Source organism: Tiliqua scincoides, chromosome 2, assembly GCF_035046505.1.
Source record: "Tiliqua scincoides isolate rTilSci1 chromosome 2, rTilSci1.hap2, whole genome shotgun sequence".
In the NCBI taxonomy this organism is placed as follows: Eukaryota; Metazoa; Chordata; class Lepidosauria; order Squamata; family Scincidae; genus Tiliqua; species Tiliqua scincoides.
In genome coordinates this window covers 68,409,258-68,417,681 of record NC_089822.1, presented here as the reverse complement: position 1 = coordinate 68,417,681, position 8,424 = coordinate 68,409,258, and positions in this window count along the sequence as shown.

Genomic DNA, 8,424 nt, shown 5'->3' with positions numbered 1-8,424 from the left:
AAGTTGTGTTTCAGACAATATAGTGACATCACAGAAACATTTCTGATACTCTTTCAAGTTGGACAAAGGCTTAGAAATCTGTTGTCATGAAGGTCAGAAGAGGTCAGTTTTCTGGTACAAGTTAATCATCAATTTTCTGGAAATAATCTACAATGGATGCCTTGCCCAACAGCAGTCTTGAACAGATGTAGAATCAATCCAGCACTCATACAGACAGCACTCGGATATTGTAAAACATAAAAGGTACTTAGGTTGTGGCACTCTGAACCTGTAGCTTTGATAAGTTAAAACTCCAACAGGACTTTGATGTACAGTATGTACCTACAATACACTATAGATAAAATGGATACCAAAATCAATATAAAAAACAACACATATCTAACTCTATCCCATGTGCACCTTGGTTACTCCTTTGTACAGTAATTCACTTCTGCATTCATGACTAATAGAGCATATAAGGATCTGCTCAAGTCTGTGCATAGTGTACTATATATTGGACAATCACATCTAGTTGTGAAAATAGGAAGAATGTGGGAATAAGGCAAGGGCATATTCAGAAGTCAGCAAGTATCACACTTCTGTATCTACACACATTATATGTATGCTGTTGGCTTTAAAACATGGGTAGCTTGTTCTCAGCTCCTGCTTTAAGTCATGGTATCTTGCTATATATAGCTTCAAAGTCATTCAACAGTACTTATGTTTCTCAGCTCAAGCAGAATATATTTCCAATAAGAAGTAATATTATATAGTCACAATATTTTTTATGACCTGATGTTTCACATAGTCTATGAGCAATGAAACTAGCTGATGCAGAGTTGAAAGTTATAGTCCTGTCAATGGGGACGCTCATAATGGCAGTGACTGCACTCTGTAGAGTTGTTAGACTCTATATATCACAAGTATGTCAAAAGCAGCACTTTTGAATGGACTCATTTGACAATTCAGATGTATCACTTCTTTGGACAGGAAAAATACAGGATAGAAACAAAAGTATTTATCACAGATTATCCCCACTCTACTAATGCCAGCTTTAACCTATTGAGCAGTATGGTGAATGTACGTATATATGTTAAAGGAATTCCCTTCATAAACTTGACATTTGTTCTAGTTCTCCAGAATGTATGGAAAATGCCAAAGATACATTGAGATTTTCTTTAATAAGAATACAATGCAGATTGAGTGATAAAGTTGGGACACAGAAACATTACACAAAGTACTGTTTTCCTAATAACAACAATCTTTTCTGTTCAGTTGACATGTCTATACACAGCTCTAAGGTAGCTTCTGAAAAATGCATAATATTAATCCTTCTTAAGTTTTCTTTGGTTAGATTTTGACAACCTCTTTCAATGTGACTATTTGCTACAACTACCATATCTTCCCCCTGTGGATTATTTATACTGTACCTTATCCTTCTGTTCTGGAGAGCTATTTCAGACTGCAATCCTATACACACTGTCCTGGGAGTAAGTCCCATAGAACACAATGGGACTTACTTCTGAATAGACATGCATAGAATTGTGTCCTCATTCAGTTAACCCATTACTGAATTATTTTTAAAAAGCTGCTTAAATTGAGTTAATACCACTCTATATTATACTGGAGCCAAATAAAAGTTGTGGCTTTAACAGTTACAGCATAATACCAGGAATTAAAGAGGGGTGGCATAGTAGAGAAAGTCATTGTATTGATGATGGTGCTACATTTGAAGAAAGTCATGAAAACAACCATAACTATTATGTCTCAAGAGAGTGTTTGTGTTTCTGCCACATTCTTAGGAAGTATTTCTACGACCTGTGTATTTCTTGAAACTTTATGATATGTCTGTGTTGGAGCAATAGGAAGTTCTACTGCATGATCAAACATGGGCCTACAAATATTGCAGTGTATTCTCTATTTGATCCAGTCCAAATGGATCAAATAGTTTAGTTTAGTCCTTCCAGGTGCATGCTGGTTATGTTGCTGAAGTAGCTGGTCTGTTGGTTCTAGTGACACAGAGAACCCACTCCTGTCTTTCCCCTCCTCCCACTGCTGTAATCATGCAAAAAAAAAGTGCACCTTATCCAGCCTAAAACCACCTTCTGAAACTGACCAAGCAGATGCAATTCTCATAATGTGCAGCATCTCCAGAGTTTATTCATAACTTTTGTGTGGTGGTAGAGGGAACATCCTCGCCCCACGAGCTACCTTTTTTTAGTGGTAATCATGTTTGTAGGCATAAATCAAACAAATTCTAACTCACCGAATTGCAGCTCATGAAGATGACCTCAGGGGGCTAGCCATCTCATATGTGAGGAGGAGGTACCGTAGAAACTCTGGTCTCAACTGTAAAGTGCTTGAAGGGTTGAAACCAGAACTTTGAATCCAATCCAGAAACAAACAGGCAGCCAGTGCAGCCAAAGAACCAGCAGTCTGATGGGATCAAAATGACAAGCCCCCATAATTATACATCTCACTGAGTTTTGCACTAATTGCAACTTCTAGATTGTTCTTGATGCACCTAGTAGGGTGCAGCCCCATGTAGAGCACACTAAGACACAACTTAGGGGGTGGGGTAACTGAAAATGTAGGATAGGATCTAGCATGCATGATTGCTGCCATATCCACCCCTCCCACAGCCTCTCTGCCCAGTTCCATGCCCTCTCCACTCCCATTCCGCCTTCCCCCATCACCTACCACCTATCAGAGGGCGACTGGTGATCCCTGAGAAGATAAGTTCAGACATTTTGTAGAGGTTCAGCTTTTTCCAAAATGCTCTCCATAAATGTAAATCCATCCTCCTAAGTTCCGAGACCACTGTCTCATACACATATTGGAACCCCCTCAGTTTCTACCTGCACATTTCCAAAAATGCTACTCTGGAGTTCAGGCTTTCTGTATCCTACCAAGTAAATTTGACTTCAAGGACCACACAACTACGTTTATTTAAAATATTTGTATCCCACCTTTCCTCTCTCCATTGAGGGGTACCCAAGGCAGGTTTCTGCATATATTTATTAATTTATTTTCCAAGTGTTATTGGTGCTAACGTGCACCATAATGGCTGCTTTTCCCCCATCACTATAAACCTATCTAGATAACATGTGACATCTGTAACCTTCACACCAGACAGGCAAGTTACCATGCAGACTACACACTTGTCACAAACCCTTCTCTTAGTATTCCTAAGGGGTCAAAAATGTTCCTAACCACAGTGGTCCACTCCATGGTGACATCTCATTTAGATTATTGCAACATACTTTACATAGGGCTGCTCTTGAAGATGGTCTAGAAATGTCAGTTCCTGCAGTATTCAGCAGCCCATGTGGTTACTGGGGCTTGGTGGTTCGACTATGTCAGACCGCTCCTCCAGCTGCTACACTGGCTGCTGGTTATCTTCTGGGGCCAGTTCAAGTGCTGGTTTTGACTTTTTAAGTCCTTTAAAGTTTAGGACCAGGATACCTACTTTCTCCCTTATGTTCTGGCCAGCTTTGTAAGATCATCAGGGGGGCCCTCATATATATTTCACTCTCATCAAAAATGAAGGGGTGGCAGCTGGAGTTATGGAACTCCCTCCCTTATGAGTTATGACCAGTACCCTGCCTTGAAGTTTTCCAGCAGAGGCTTAAAACAGTTTTATTTAGATTAGAGTTCATATATTGTTGGGCTGTGATGGGGACTTTTTGTATTGTGTATTTTATTTCAATGTTTTATGACTGCTTCTGTTGCCACCTATGATGTCTGTCTTTTATTTTACCTTTTATTGCTGCTTCTTAGTCTGTGTTACTAGGTTTTTTATGTTTCTTATATTTCATATTTTTATCTACTGATTATGCTTCTATAGCTTTTGTGCCACCGCCTCTGGTTTTTTACTGTTTTATTACTGCATTTTTTAAAATATTGTTTTCTAACTGATTTTATGTAAGTCACCTTGGGTGCCCGGGGGAAGGCAGGGTTAAAATGTAGTAAGTAAGTAAGTAATGATAGAATCATGCACTAGGTCAGGGGTGGTCAGACTTTCAAATTTTAGGATCCTGGACCTTTAACAATTGTATAGAAGAGGGAATTTCAGCAGTTGCAGCTTGCCTCTCACAAATGACAAGCTGCACCTGCTGGAATTTTCTCTCCTGCACAGTTGTTACAGGTCCAGGATCACCTAGTGAATCCTTGGCTAGAGGGCTATCCTTGGCCCAAGGGGCTAAGAGTCCAATCCTGAGCTCTCGTTATGTCAGCCTTACATTGGTGTTGGGTGTCAGAAACATGCCATAAGACACACTCGTTACACTCAGCCCCCAGTCAACACTGGTTGCTCTAGCAGGTGCCTGGAAATTTAGGATTGGGCTGTAAGAGTTCATTATCCAAAGACTAGGTCTCAGTCTAAAGGATAATTTTGCTCTTTCTCAGAATGATGTCCTCCTTCTCTCAGTCTCCATAACAACAACGGTCAGCCAGGAGCAGGACACCACTACCACATTCTGGAAGGTCTCATCCACATACCTCTCTGTCTCTCTCAGCTTTTCCAGGCACAGACTTGGCTTCAAGGGAACAAACCTCTTCCCTGAGAATCAGGAGATAATTGCATCAGGTTCACATTCACTGCTTATGCCCACAGGCAGATAGTCATACATTCATATGGCACTATGCAATACACTGGAATGCATCCTCCCCAGGGCTAGCTTTTTACCTTCATAACTAGTTATAACTAGTCACAACACTCAAAACTGTATCATGTAACATTTTACTATCTGGTTTCCATAGTACTTTGAAGAGATTATTTCCCAAAATTGTCATGTTTGTGTCCTTTGAGTCTGCAAAACCTGAACTTCATTGCTTCCACACATTTTCCAATCCATTGCTCAATTATTGTGTTTGCAGCTGTGTGAATCTGAAACATTGAACAGCCCAATCCTAAGCATGTCTACTCAGAAGTCAGTCCCATTAGAGTCAATGGGGCTTACTCCCAGGAAAGTGTGGATAGGATTGGGCTGTGTGTATACAAAAATAGCAACTGGTCAGGAGAACTTGACTGGTAAGTGTAGCAGTTTGGCTAGTCAGTCTGGAAGACAACATCTGTTTCTGAATTGGAAATCTCTGTTGACAGACAGAACCCTGAACATGACAGAACTGGTACACAATGGACTGAAGAAAACATTCTGATCCTGACTAATCATTAACAGCCCTCACTAATACCTATAGTGATTACTGGGAAGCAACCATAAATCTTGTGACATTTCAGTTTATCTGTTTGCTGTGCTGAAACTTTTTTTTTGTTAGAAGTTACTGTGACCTGACTGCACACTTCATACAAATTTTCCATGCTGTTCTTCTCTTGTCAAGAAAACATAATAGATAAGGCTAATTAGTGGGATGCTGTAAGGTTTCATTCTGTCTTCTGTTGTTTTTTAATATATACATGAAACTGTTGAGTGATATCATCCAAAGATTTGGGAACATTAGTGCCATCAGTATGTTGGTAACAGCCAGCTCTGTTTCTCTTTTAATCAGATCTATGGGAGGCAATAGATTACATGAACAGGTGTCTGAGGTCAAGGCCAAAATACACATTACAATAATTACATAATTTGGTCCTGTGTGGTGGTGGTGATTGTGATCTTTTAGGAGGAAAAATAGCTGGGAGAGACTGCAAACAGAACAGGTATTGCAGTGCTTGTGATTCTCTTGTAGTTTCAGCTAAAACTCCTATTTGTGTCAAGGCATCCGTCTTCTGGGGCAAACAGCAGCTTTGGGGGCATGATTTTCATGGTGACCACAACATGATAAGAAGCAGCATGCTACCCCTTCCTAGTTTGCCTTCTCCAGCTGCTATGTAGCTTAAAACAACAAAAAAAAAACATGCAGCAGTAAATCATGCATTTCTCATTAGTTGTAGCATGTCTCCACACAATAGGTTAGATATGGAGAACAACTGAAATTTAATCCAGACGAGATACTGATGACATAAGATTAATTTGTCCTTAGTTTAAAAGCTGCAATCCTTTACACACATTCCTGGGAGTTTCAGCAGCTTCAGCTCCTGTGCCAATTGTGAGCCCAATCCTATGCATGTCTACTCAGATGTAAGTCCCATTAGAGTCAATGGGGCTTACTCCCAGGAAAGTGTGGATAGGATTGGGCTGTAAGTTTTCTCCTGGGGAATAGGATCTTTTCACAATCATACATGCTTTGGTGAAACTCCCATTTAGACATCTGTAAAGTGCCTTTATGAGGCTGTCTTTAAAAACTGATGAGCAACTTTAGTTGGTTCAGAAAAGGGCACCCTACAGTTGACTAGGGGTCCAATCCTATCTAATTTTTTTCCAGTGCTGGTGCAGCTGTGCCAATGGGACAGTCACGGAGGCCTCTTCAAGGTACAGAAACATTTGTTCCCTTACTTCAGGGCTGCTGTACGGCTGCACCGGTGCTGGATAGGATTGGCGCTACGATAGTTATAATGAAGTTAGTATATCTGTGTTCACTTAGCTTCATTGATTTCTAGTCTGGCTGCAATTCAGTCATTCAAAGTCACCTGTATTGCTCATAGTTAAAACCTTAAACATTTTGAGCTCAGAAGAATGGCTGAAAAGTTTTCTGTTTGAACTTCCTTGGATCATATAAAGAGAGCCTACTCCGGAAGCATAGGTGCCTCAGTCATGTGGCCAATATTGGCTATAAGGCCTTTGCAAGGGTTACGTTCAGCTTAGGCATAGTCTCTTTAGCTTTTGGAAGGTAAGATCTATTTCAGAAGGTAGAATGGATTGAGGGTATAGCTGTATGGTATTGTTTTATAAATGATTTGCTGATTTTAGCTATTTTTATTTGTAAGTGGACCCTGCCATAGCACAGGAACAACACTAAGAAGAAGAGCTATTTTTATTTGTACTTTAATTTTATTGTTTTCGTTGTGAGTTGTAATCTATTTTGTACATACAATTTTCTTGTTTGTGTCTTGAACACCCTGATGTGTCTAAGGTTGGAAAAAAAATTAAGTGCATATAAAACAGAGATATAAGAGAATGACTGAAGCAGCAGGCAGGCAGGTTCTTGGGGTATAATTGCTATCCTGCCCTCTTACTGCCTCAATAATTTTGTTTCTGGATGCCAATCTTTCATTAATTTTTGTGATTTTAGAAATCACAAAAAAAATTGGCTTATTTTAGAAATGGGCTATGTCAGAATGCCAGATGTAAGGGAGGGCACCAGGATGCAGGTCTCTGGTGTGCTCCCTGGGGCATTTGGTGGGCTGCTGTGAGATACAGGAAGCTGGACTAGATGGGCCTATGGCCTGATCCAGTGGGCTGTTCTTATGTGATATTACAGCACAGACTTCTTACTGAACTGCCTGTTTTCTTGGCCATGTAGGGCATTTCCAGATGGATTTTTGTTCACGAGTGTCACTCGTTGTTCACTCATGCTTTTTGGGGAGGGGGGAATTATGTGACATAATCCCTTCCATTGACCATTTATACTTATGATTAAATTATTCATATTCATTAATGGTGGAAATCATTAATAGTAACACTGGTACATTAGGGCCAGTGACTGGGATGTGGATTGTTAGTGCTACTGTTCCTTTTTGAGAGAGAGAGAGAGAGAGAGAGAGAGAGAGAGAGAGAGAGAGAGAGAGAGGTCTACAGAGCACAAACTGCAAGGGTAAATGGGGAGGGTCAGTCTGCTGTCTGCCATGTGGACAGAATGTTACAATTTTGCATTGCTCTGCAAACAGAAAAGCATGGACTAGCTCCTGCCTCAAAGAGCCAACCTGGAAGTGCTCTTAGTGAGAGATGGTAAACACCTTCCAAATCCAAGTAGTAATGAGGAACTCCACATTGATACACGGATGTATCAGGACTCTGAAACATTCTATAGGTGATCTGAGGAACAGTTGCTACTAAGTCATCATATGTATTTCTAACTTTTATGTTGTGGTAAAGGGCCATAATTAAGCATTTTAAGAAATACTACACACAATTACATGGAAGTTCCACTGAACTTGGTGGAGATGACTTCTGGGTAAACATTTAAAGAAGCAGCACTGTTTTGATTTCAGTGGAAGGCTGAAGCACATGCTTAATTCTCACCCATTAGAACCACTAGGAACTATGCTTAGTATCTATTTACCAATCCTATCCAACTTTCCAGTGAGGATGCAGCTGTGCCAGTGGGGTGTGTACTGCATCCTGCTGGGGGAGGGATAGTCCCAGAGGCCTCCTCATGGTAAGGAAATGTTTGTTTGGGGCTGCATCAGTATTGGAAAGTTAGATAGGATTGGGCCACAAGATATAACTGCACAAGATAGGATTGGGACACAAGATATAACTGCTTAATAAAGGATGTTAATGCTTTGGGTTCATTCTCTTTTAACTGGCCAATCTCTATCCAATATCCACAATGCCTTGAAAATAATGAATAACAGCAAACATATTATATGCTTATGCTGTTTAA